This window comes from Enhydra lutris, unplaced genomic scaffold (genome assembly GCF_002288905.1).
Source record: "Enhydra lutris kenyoni isolate GAN:26980312 unplaced genomic scaffold, ASM228890v2 scaffoldscaffold2, whole genome shotgun sequence".
Lineage (NCBI taxonomy): Eukaryota > Metazoa > Chordata > Mammalia > Carnivora > Mustelidae > Enhydra > Enhydra lutris.
In genome coordinates, this window is record NW_019154086.1 from 87,410,528 (window position 1) to 87,422,626 (window position 12,099).

Consider the following 12,099-nt stretch of genomic DNA (forward strand, 5'->3'; position numbering starts at 1 on the left):
TGCACTATCATGGCTTGCACCAGATCCTGAAGAGTTGTTGGCTCTGACTTTTTTTTTTTTTTTTTTTTTTGGTCATTTTGTGAAAAGCATTTTGGGCAAAAGGAAAACATTGTTTTAGTCGCGTCGGAATTTGGGGGGTAACTAGGGTTCACTGTAAGCGGCTATCAAAGCTGTGTTTGGCTTATCTGGCTGAGTAATGAATGCCCCACCCTGTTGTAGTTTTGGCGTAGTTTGTATCCTCCTACCTGTGCTTGATTTCAGTATAAGGCCTCCTGTCCTAAAGTGGACTATCTATATACACTCACTGTCCGCTAAGTTTTTGCTTTGAGATTATTTTTAGAATTCTGATAGTGCTTGAGGTAATTGAAGATGCTCAAGAATTTTGGAACGCAAGGATAGTGTATTGTTATTTTAGGCACTTTGGGAAAGTTGTCTTTGGAACTCTTGTGTAAGTTAACTGTTACTGGTAAATTCATTAGATTGGTGCAGACTGCAATTTATTTACGGTGCAATAATTCTCGATTTAATAGTGGGCGTTTAGAACAGTTTATCTCCTAATCCTCCTATTCTGTTTTGAATACCTTAAACTTTAGTTTTTGATGTTAAGTATGTGATAAAATGTTAATAATACCTGGAGCAGGATCTTGTGTTCATATGTATGCTAAGCAGTACTTAATAGGTTTGGTATCGTTTTTGTTTATAGTTCTTTTGAGTGTTGAATATTAAAGCCTGATTGAAAGTGAGAAATGCTGCTCCTGTTTTTCACATCTTTTAAGTTTGAACAATGGCAAGAAGTTTGTACGTTGTTATTTTTTTTTTTTTTAAGTTGATTTTGACCCAAGTAACTTCTTTAGCATTGAATCAGATAATGAGGATCTGCCTGGTTCAGAGGTTTGTGCATAAAATTGTAGGGTCTAGAATCAAATTACTGAAAATGATCTTGGCCATCAAATCCAGTTTCCTCGTTTTATGAGCCCCCTCCTTACACAAAGGGAATAGTTGTTAATCCAGAGTAATACCATTATGATTCTGTTGTTAGTGTGTGTGTCAGATCATTTTAGAGATATTGGGAAATTTTTTTAGAGCAATATTATGCATTTATTTTTATACTTCCATAATGGTATTTATGGGTTTTTTTGAAAAGAAACAATGTGTGTGTTTGCTTTTTGCATTAATATACTATTACTTTGTTACTCATACTTGAACTATTTAAAAATACTTAATGGGTATATGTACTTTAAACCAGCCACTACAAATAAATTGATAGATTTAAATTCACCAAATTAGTAACTAAGTAGGGGACTACAAGCTAGTAACTAGGAAGTGACCTTCATACTTTAGAAGAAACAAAAGTGAAACTCTTTGTTTTCCCTTAGAAACTTTCCGAATTATCAGGAAACAAAAAGTGTCTGGTGCATATTGCATAACCAAAATTTTAGCCTATTTTCTGCTCTCCTTAAATTACGTATGTGAATGCACATGCATATTCGTTTTATGTATGTAGTTCTATTCCGGTGGTTGGAACAGTTTTTAATATTTTCAAGATTTTTTTTCTTTCAGAAGGATGATTAGTTTCATTCATATATATACATATATACATATATATGTATATATATATATATATATATTTTTTTTTTTTTAAAGTAGCACAACACAAAGCTTTCATAAGTCTTTTGTTCACCTGCAAAGGAGCTTGTCACAGTACAAGGCAAGAGGCTGGCTGTCTTTTCCTCTGATGTGTTCTTCGCTTGATTGCTGGAGTTTGGCCATGGTAGGAAGTGAAAAGATGTAGTAAAACTGCAGAAAGCTGCTCTTCTGAGGTTTAAGTGTTATAGATTAGGTAGAGTTGGTTAAATCCTATTCATAATTTTGGTCTTGAACAGGTATCTTCAACTTGATATTTTACCTAAGTGCTTGATATTTTACCTAAGTGTACCATCCTTAGATCTCAAAACTTTGATACATACATAGCTTCAGGTCCCAAATGAGGATTCCTTAGGGCTGTGGTGGAGGCTTCCTCCCAGGGACCAAACTGATTTATAGAGGGAAGTGAGTTGGGTGCTGTGTGCATTAAATGCATCCTTTTGATTTGAATAAAATATAAGATTCATAAAGCCACCTATTTTGCCTATTTTGTTTCACCCTCGAGCTTGGAATGGTTTCTTTCTTTCTTTTTCAAGAATGGTTTCTTGCACATAGTAGGTTTTGGTAAATACTTGGTGAGTGAAATAATGAGTGAATGTTTTCTAAAAGGAATGTAAGTGCAGTAATTGTTTTAGTTTCCAAACTGAATCTCAAGATTAAATTATTGAGAAACTTTGGACTACTGTTGGAATATAGGCTGTGTAGTGAAAAGACTGTAGGGTGTGGGTTGGGTCTAAATCACCTTTCTATGACCTTGGACAAATCATTAATTGCCTCTGAATCTTCCCTAAAGCCTTAAAGTTAGTATGATTAGGCATGAGCAATTCTTTTAGATCTGAGTGTTTAGTGGAGCTAACCATGCATTCATTTCTGGACAGGGAGGACAAAAAAGAAATACTAGAGGATGAGGCAGAAGGAATTTTATCAATCAGTGGTCAACTTTCACTTAATTATGGTGGGGCGGGGTATAGTGGCAAGGATGTCACAGATCAGCCAATTTAAGAGTTAAAGCAAAACTTGGAAAACAATGCAAGCTGGATACAAGGTAAATTTTTTAGTTAAATTATATAGTATTTTCTAATTTAGGTATCATTTAAAGTTGTAAAAATACAGCATAGCATTTCAAAGGACAGTGAAAGTTATGTAAATCACTGTAAACATTACTTAAAAGGGATATTCTTTGGTACTAAATAGTGATTATGTTGTTATTAGCATAAGACTTGGTATGGGCAAGAGACAGGGATCCAGCTGCTCATTCCCTGGTTCCTTCTCTTGCTCACCTAATTTTGGTTTGTATACTAACATTGTATCCAGCTGCCTTAATGAAGTCTCATCAGTTTTAATAAATATTCTGTTAACTTTCTTTAATATTCTATATCTATAGTTCATGTCATTTACGAGTACTTATCACTCTGACTTATTCCTTGTTAATAGTCATACTTCTTTTTTCATTTTTTTATTGCTTTCGCTAAGATTACAGAATACTGCTAGGATTAGTGTTAGTTTCTGTTATGTATTCTTTCATTTTGATTTGGAGATTTCCTTATAATGTTAATGTTTTGAAGTCAGATTTAGATGTTAATTCATTATCATGATCAAATGCCTTTTTCTTTTTCCTTTTTTTAGTGACCAGTGTGATAATTTGTGTGTCAAAAATAGACACAAAAATTGTTATAGATAACATATATGGAATATGTTATATATACCTATGTTAAGGAATTGTGCTTAGATTCTTTGAAACTTTTTATTCATTTAATCTTCCCAAACACATTATTATTAGGTGAACACTGTTTTTTTTCCCCCTTCCCCCTACACGTTGTGGTTGAGGAAACGGTATTAGAGAAGAACTAAAGGAACATTTCATTGATGGTATGTGTTGGGGGTGGAATTTAAACTCAGGGTTATGAGACTCACAGGCTCTTAACCATTACGCTATGCTATATTGCTTTTTGGTAAAATCTCATGTAGTCATGATGCCTCCAAAATCAGTATACTAAATTTTAATCTGGAATTTAGTATCTGTATTCTTTTTTTTTTTTTTAGTAGACAGAGAGGCAGGCAGAGAGAGAGCGAGAGAGAGGGAAGCAGGCTCCCTGCTGAGCAGAGAGCCCGATGCGGGACTCGATCCCAGGACCCTGAGATCATGACCCAAGCCGAAGGCAGCGGCCTAACCCACTGAGCCACCCAGGCGCCCCTAGTATCTGTATTCTTAAATGAGATTGGTTATGGAGTTTGCTTTTGTACATATGGGCTATCAGGGTAATGTTAGCTCATAAAATCAATAGAAAACTTTTTAGGTTTTCCTTTGTTTTTGGAATTGTTTAGTTTAGGATTAGGTTAAATCATTCAAAATTGGTGGTATTTAGACATGTTTTTCATCTAACCTCAGTACTTAACTACTGTGAAGATTTGGTGAATATGACTATAGTAGGCTGACCATGTATCTAGATAAAGTTTTAGACAAGCTTTCCACATTTTGACAATTAACCTTTTAGGTTGTCTACCTCTTCCAGAGTCAATTTTAAAAATGCTTATAGATTTAGATTTGATTTCATTTAGATGTATATGTATGTGTGTATATATCTATATATCTATATCTATCTTCCTATCTGATGTTTTCTCTTAAATCTATGTAGATAGATTCTGTTATTATTCCTGATTGTTTTGTTTTGTTCTCAGTAATGTTTGCCAGGTTGTTGATCTATTTTACTGGTATTTCCCTAATCCAATTCTTTGTTTCCTTTATAATTTCTGTGTATCTTTGAATTTATTGATTTTTACTTTTGTATTTAGTATTTCTACCTTTCTGCTTTTTTGGGGGGTAGTTATTGTTGCTCTTTTTATATGTGAATTCAACATTGAGTTTCTAGTCGTACATTAATAATAAGTATTTTGGGCTGTGGGTTTTCATCTGATTTTGTTTGGGATTTGACTTCATTTTTCTTTAAACATTTAAAAGATTTTTTCTTTTCTGGTATACTTCCTAAGATGTTCCTTTTTTTAAATTCTTGACTTATAGTTTCAGTGTACTGTTTAGAAAACATGATTTCTGACAGTTTTAGAAATTAGGATTTTCTTATGACTATGTGAAGTTTTAATGAGCATATGAAAAGGATGTGTATTTGAAAGTTAGAGTTCTGATTTATATATTAAATAAACTGTGATTTGAATATTTCATGTTTTTTTTCTTGTGTCAAATTCTGAGAGATGTTGATGAAATTTTAACGTAGTCTCATCAAATTCTTATTTCTAATGGATCTAATCTAAACTTGCGTGCTTTTGTTAGTCTTTTAGTAGAATTTCATCATTTTTGTATATGGTGGTGACTGATAAAAATACTCTTTTGTCATCTGAGTTTCCATTTATTAGTTTTGTTTTTGCCCACTCAGTTTTGATGGATTGATGAAGTTTCATGTATCACCTCCCCCACCCTTGCGTCTTTGTATCTTCTATGATTAACAAATCTTCCTCCTTTCTACTCTTACTTATAAACAAATATATATCTAAACATTTTTCTGATTGTGTCAGAACGAACAGTTTTCTCTCTTTCTATCTGTCCCCAATAAGAAAGACTTTTTTAGCATATTTTTAATTTACAACATTCCTGATTTTATTGGGTTAATATGGAATTATATTCTAAATGATGGCATTTTAAATTTCTTAAGATGCACCTTACGTCAAAAATATTACTTGTGTTATAAACACATTAGTAGCCAATTATTTTTTTTAATTAGGTATTTAATTTTAACTATGTTTTTCTGGCAGACTTAATGCTGTTTGATGTTATTCTACTTCTTTTTTGTAGATAAGTTAACTCTTTGTGTAAGCTTGTAAGATTTCCTCTTTGGTTTTAGAATCCAGAAACTGTGTGTGTGTGTGTGTGTGTGTGTGTGTGTGTGTGTGTTCTTAACAGTTCTTCCTAGGATTTTCGGTCTGAAAACTTTCATGTTCTTCTCAGGAAAAAGCTGTATATTTTAAAATTATTGTTTCTACTCTATTCCTTATCCCATGCCCTCCTTCCGTAATGACATTATTTGAATATTAGATACCATTCATCTCTCTTACTTCCTACAAATTTTATTTTGTCATTTCTTTTTCTCCTTTTTTTGTCCTGTATGTTGAGGTAAATTTTTAGTTTGATTGTACAAATTATTATTTTTGTACTGCCAGTTGTGAATGTACTACTTCCATAGGTGGTCATTTGCTTTTTTTTTTTTTTTTTTTTTTTTTTTAAGATTTTACTTATTTATTTGACAGAGAGAGATCACAAGTAGGCAAAGAGGCAGGCAGAGAGAGGGAGAGAAGCAGGCTTCCTGCTGAGCAGAGAGCCTGATGCGGGGCTAGATCCCAGGACCCTGAGACCATGACCTGAGCCTAAGGCAGAGGCTTAACCCACTGAGCCTCCCAGGTGCCCGGTCATATACTTTTTTGAGGGCTTGTTTTAATAATCTGCATTTTAGTTGTGAAATAAGCAGAGTTGAATTAATTATAAATATTGACTTATGATTAGTTGTCTATGCAAATGTTTCATTTATTTATGAAATTACTTGTTAACTTTTTTTAAAAAAAGATTTTATTTATTTATTTGACAGAGAGCGAGAGAGAGAGAGGTCACAAGTAGGCAGAGAGGCAGGCAGAGAGAGAGGGGGAAGCAGGCTCTCCACTAAGCAGAGAGCCCTACGTGGGGCTCGATCCCAGGACCCTGAGATCATGACCTGAGCCGAAGGCAGAGACTTAACCCACTGAGCCACCCAGGCACCCACTTACTAACTTTTAGTAATACTCATGAATTTTACTTTTTAATAACAAACACATGAATCCTACTTAAAACAAAAGCTGTAACTTTGAAAGTAACCTATATCTAACCAAATAGTCTCATTTTCATTTCCATCCCTCTATTTTGATTTGCGATTTTAATCATCTTGAATCCTATGTTTATCTTCCCTTTAATTTCCTTTTTATTGCAGCTCTATGAATTCTTGAAGATACATATTTTTAATTTTCATTGTTTTGACTTTCGAAACTTTTTTCTACCTTGATAGCTAAAAGATATTTATGTGTCTCTTCTACTGAGAGTTTTAAAGTTATGTTTAGAACATTTAAACCTTATTCCATCTTCATTTGCTTTTTATAACAGGTATGAGGTGAGGATCCAATTTAATTTTCATTATATATGATTTTTTGTTTTGTTGTTATTAATTTTACCTCATTGAAAAGTTAATGCTCTCCCCTACTGAACTGACAGGCCATTTTTATCATATACAAAAGCTCTACATGGTGCTTTTTTTTTTTTTCCTTGAGTTGTCTTTTGTTTCATCCTTCATTTGTGAATACCATCCTGTCTTTATTGCTATAGCTTCATATCATAATCTGTAGTACTGGAAAAGTAGGTTTGCTTTTCTTTAAAGTGTCATTACACTTTATTTTCCTTAGAAATGAATAGAATAATCTTACCAATCTTAGAATAATCTTACCAAGTCCTCTGAAAAATGCTTGTTTGAGTTTTTATTAATTCAAGTGATTGCATAGACCAGTTTGGGATCATTAACATATTTATGGTGTTGGGTCTTTCTATCCATGAACAGAGTGTACTTCTTTTATTTATGTCTTCTTTAATATTTCTTCATTTTATAATGTTAACTGTAGGATTTTTGTGCATCATTTATTCTAGATGGTAATTTTTGATAATAATTATATGGTGCTTTAAAATATTTGTTATTTGTTACTGGTGTGTACACATGCAACTGGCTTTTGCATATTGATCCTGTATCTAGCCATCTTGCTGAACTTTTCTATTTTAATACTTTTCCAGAGGTGATTTTGGATTTTCTTTGTAAAAGATTATATCATGAATAAATTATGACAGTTTTATTTATTTCTAATTTTTATGTATGTAACTTTATTTTTTTCTTATTGTACTAGGTAAGATCCCTAATAAAAGTTGATTAGAAGTGATGGTAATGGATATTATCTTATTACTGATTTTAAAGGACAGTTCCCTACTTTGGTACCTAATGGATTTTTAAAGTATTTACATGTGTTAGTTGTATGAGCTTACATGTTATAAAAAGGGTTCTGTTTCTAAAGAACTGAAGAATATTGTAAAATTTTAAGTTTTGACGTGCATGTACGTTTTCCTCATGACTCATGAAAGTTACACTCCAGGCACCCGGAGTGGGTGGGGAGATGGTTTGTCAGTTACTTTTCTGTCATCCTACCTCTTATAAAATCAGACATGGTGAGTATGGTATCACAGCTTACAATAATCATTAATGTATATAATATATGAAAGACCAAATTTGGCTTGTAAAAGCCATTTTGGAATGTCACTATGCAATGTGGCTAAGTAGATGAAGTGAAAGTTGAACTTATAAAATGACCACTTGGGTTTATTTTGGCAAACTTGTCCTAATTTTCAAGAATATTCTCCTTGTCGGGATATCTTATTTTATACACATGACGGGTAATTTTTGAAAGTTTTCTCCTTTTCTTCCTTCAGTTAACTGTTTAACACAATCTGTGCTTTTTAAAAATTACCTGGTCTTAATATTTAAAAGTGTCCAGCAATATTTTCCTTGTCTTTTTAGCCTTTTGGTATAGGTTTAGATCAGAGTTTCTTACAGTGTGGTTTGTAGACTATTCATTTCCTGTGGAGCTTGCTAAAACTATAGAATTCTGTGCCTCACCCCGGACTTACTATTTCAAGCCCAAGGTTGGACTAGGGCATTCTTAATGGGAATCCCAAATGGTTCTTCTGTACCTAAAGTTTGAGGACCACTAGTTGAAATTAATTAATATTCTTAGTGATGAGAATGCTTCAGCACTTGTGTAAATTGGCTGTGGGGCACCTCCAGGGGTTGAATTATTACAGTATGCCCAATTTAACGGTGGAGCAGACTCCGAACATACAGACTTTCTTCTATTTCAGGTGTTTCTCCCTGTCGGTTCACTGATGCTTTCCTTTTGTAAGGGAAAATGCCTTCTGCCTTGGCTTTCAGGGCAACATCTGGATGGAAATCCAAAGCTTCAGGTGCATAGGTGGGACACTTGCCCCCCACCCCCAAACTCAGTAGGGCAGATTTAGTCTTTCTGTTAATTGACTGATACATTAAGGAGTTGGGAAACAATTGTACATACTAGGGTTGTAGTCTTCCTCTTTCCCTTCTTTTTGGAGTGTGTGTGTGTGTATGTGTGTATTGTTTCTGAAAGGTTTGTGTGTGTGTGTGTTTGTGTGTGTGTGCGCGCACCAAAGCATATGCAAGGTTATGTATACCTAAAATAAATATAATAACTTATTACCCTTTGTATCACCCTAGACATAAAACAGAACATCTTTTTATTCTATCCATTTCCTTTGTGCCTCACTCAACCTGTCCCTTCCTTCCACATCCCGCTAGTTGCTATCTAGACCTTTCCAAGTTAATATGGTTTACAAAAACCAAAATAAAACCATCCCCCCTTTTTTTTCAAGATTTTATTTATTTATTTGAGAGAGAGAGAGACAAAAGTGGTGACAGAGAGCATGTTTGGGGAGGAGAGGAAGAGACAGGCTCCTCGCTTAGCAGGGAGACTGGCATGGGGCTTGAATCCAGAACTCTTGAGATCTTGACCTAAGCCAAGGGCAGAAGTTTAATGACTGAGCCACCCAGGTGCCCCAGACACCCATTTAAAGTATATAATTAGACAAATTTTGGCAACTCCAAAAGATATACTTGTGTCACCCTTTCTATTTAGTATCTCCACACTCCTATTCCAGATGAGCATTGATCTGATTTCTATTACTACAGGCCAGTGTTGGTTTTCTTAGGTCTTCCCATAAATGGAATCTTAAAATTCCTTTTTTTTTTTTTTTTTTGCATTTGGCATTTTTTTTCTCAGCAAAATGCTTTTGAGATTGAGCCACATTATTCATATGTTAGTAGTTCCTTTTTAGTGCTGAATGATAATTCATTATATGAATATTACAAACCATGTAAACATGTTTCTATTGGTGGGCTTTTAAATTGTTTCCAGTTCTTGGCCCTTATAAGTGATTTGTTACGTGTACATTTTTAAGTACCTCTTTGAGGAGACATATTTGCATTTCTCTTGTTCAAATACAGAGGAGTAAAATTGTTATAAAAGATTGCTACATGGTTATTCTAAGTGGTTGTACTGTTGTACATTATCATCAGCAATGTATGAGAGTTAAAGTTGGTCTACTTCTTTGTCAGCACTTGGTATAATTAACTTTTATGTTTTAGCCATTTTAGTATGTATGTAGTGGTACCTCATTGTGGTATTAATTTATATTTCTTTAATGACTTGTGGTTTTAAACATTTTTTCATGTGCTGATTGGCCATTTTTGGAGGATTTTTAAATATTGCTTCTCATATACAATTGATCCTTGAACAATATGAGGGGTGGGGCACTAACTCCCCCCACCCTCCGCCATGTAGTCAGAAATCTGTGTATATCTTTTGACTCTCCCACTCTTTAGCTACTAATGGTCTACAGTGACTGGAAGCCTTACTGATATAGTCAATTAATATGTGTTTTGTATTTTATATGTATTACATACTGTATTCTTTTTTTTTTTTTTTTTGAAGATTTTATTAAGAGAGAACAGAGGGGGAGTGAGAGGGAGACTGATGCAGGACTCAGTCCCAAGACCCTAAAATCATGACCTGAGCCAAAGGCAGATGCTTAACCTCTGACACACCCAGGCACCACTATATACTGGGTTCTTACAATAAAGTAAGCTAGAGAAAAGGAAATGTCAGGATGTCTGGGTGGCTCAGTCAGTTAAGTGTCTGCCTTTGGCTCAGGTTATGCTCCAGGGTCGTGGGATCAAGCCTTGCCTTGGGCTTCCTGCTCAGTGGTAAGTCTGCTTCTCCCTTTCCTCCCAACTCATGCTCTCTGTAGCTATGTCTGTGTCTCTCTCCCTCAAATTAATAAGTAAAATATTGAAAAAAAAAAAAAAGAAAAAATGTTATTAAAATCAAAAGGAAGAGGAAATACATTTGCAGTGCTGTAGTATATTTAATAAAAAAAAGTCACCTGTAAATGGACTTGCACAGTTCAAACCTGTACTGTTAGAAGGTCAACTGTTTTATCCAGTTTTACATTCTTACAGGATCAGCAATAATAGTAGCTAGTTAATTATTCCACACCTGAAAATAGCTAAAAAAGCTAAAGATGTTGCTAGAGGTACAACATTTTAGGAGCAAGTACTGATAGGCTCATAAAACAAAATGAAACTCCACAATCTGTCCTTCATTTTATTATTTTTAAAAACAGCTGTTAAAAAGGCTCACTGCTGAAGAATGATAACCCTTTTCAGGGGTGCCTGGGTGGCTCAGTTGGCTAAGTGTGTGACTTTTGGTTTTGCTTCAGGTCATGATCTCAGGATCAACCACCCTGTCAGGCTACCATTCAGTGGGGAGTCTTCTTCCCCTCTCTCTCTCTCCCTCCTCTACCCACTCTGTGCTCTCTCGCTCTCTTTCAAATAACTCTTTTTAAGAAAAATAGAAAATCCTTTTCTTCATGCCTCAAGCTAACATTGAATTAATGTCTTTGATAATTGATAACACAAGAGAAATCTTTATGATGTATTTTTTGTTCTACAGGGTATAAAATATTTTAACATTGTAGTTGGTTTGGGAATTTAGAAAGAACTTGGAGGACCAGTGATGGGTGGGCTGAACTGTGGAGAGGTAAACACTTGGGTCAGAAAGACTTTTCTTACTGTTTTTGGTCCATGAGAGAACAAGAAAGAAGAGCCTGTTTTGAGCTGGAAAAGGAAACAGCTCCTGCTTGCTGGGTTTTTGTTGGTGCTGTTCAGCCTGGAAGTGGGTGAGGTAGAGGTGACGGTACTTGGCCTGAGGGCAGGATTGGCTGAGAGCTAGGTTCTCAGTGAAGCTGGGTGTGGGGGAGCAGTGTGGAGAGAGGGACCGGAATGAAGAAGCATTAGCTGCAAAAGTCCATTACTGTGGTAACACTAATGTGAGAACCAGTGGTACACTCCCATATACACAGGTGTGTATGTTACGGTTCATGCCAAAATACATGCAAAATCAAATATCTGCTTTCTGTGGGGTAGAGCTACAGAAACAACTTTGAGCTGGGGTGCGGGGTTTGCTGTATCCTCCACTGAGGCCTCTGAGCTGGTCTGGGTTTCTCATCAAGAATGCCCTTAAAGTCTTCGCATGAGGCCTTAGACTGTGGGGCAGAGCAGGGCTAAGAAAGATTTAAAGGAAACTAGCAGCAGTCCAGTGTCTCAGGTTTAAAATGCTCAATTTTTAGAAGCAGCAGCTCTCTGCACAGGCCTCCTGGGGTCAGTGGATACTCTTTTTGCCTATTTTGGTCACACCATATGGATTCTCAGAACTAACTTCTGGGTTTCTTCCCCAGTGGGACCAGGTCCTCAGTTCAGTGATAAGACTGCAGAACTAACAGAAGATGGATGGTATGTG

At 35.1% G+C, this 12,099-nt stretch overlaps 1 protein-coding gene across 2 annotated transcripts in view; it reads left to right on the plus strand.

The window, feature by feature from the left end:
- Window positions 1–12,099, plus strand: part of LOC111148491 (ubiquitin specific peptidase 25) — a 134,071-nt gene that overhangs the window by 1,107 nt on the left and 120,865 nt on the right. The window lies entirely within an intron of this gene.